Genomic DNA, 334 nt, shown 5'->3' with positions numbered 1-334 from the left:
ATCCTAACGTCACGAAGAGGGAGGAGTTTACGACGCTGGAGCGTGCGTTGACGCGTTGTAAGCACAGGTGGGCGCCACGCGCGCGCCTTTTGGACACGTGATGGACAAGGTCGTGCAGTTTTCACGTTGGAATTACCTGTTACAATTGAAGACCATAGAATTATAACCAGGCTGTCACATTTTATTTTTTTCCCCCGTTTTTCACGTTTTTCAAAATATTTTTCACGTTTTTCTCGAAATGACTAAAATGTGACTTAGCCTGGTTATAATTCTATGGTCTTCAATTTATCTGTCTCGTCGTCGACATCAGGAAAAGGACAAAGAGGCGGGTTAG

The sequence above is a fragment of the Myxine glutinosa genome, unplaced genomic scaffold (genome assembly GCF_964187855.1).
Source record: "Myxine glutinosa unplaced genomic scaffold, kmMyxGlut1.1 SCAFFOLD_2826, whole genome shotgun sequence".
In the NCBI taxonomy this organism is placed as follows: Eukaryota; Metazoa; Chordata; class Myxini; order Myxiniformes; family Myxinidae; genus Myxine; species Myxine glutinosa.
The sequence above is the reverse complement of the archived record's forward strand: the minus strand, read 5'-3'. Positions refer to the sequence as shown.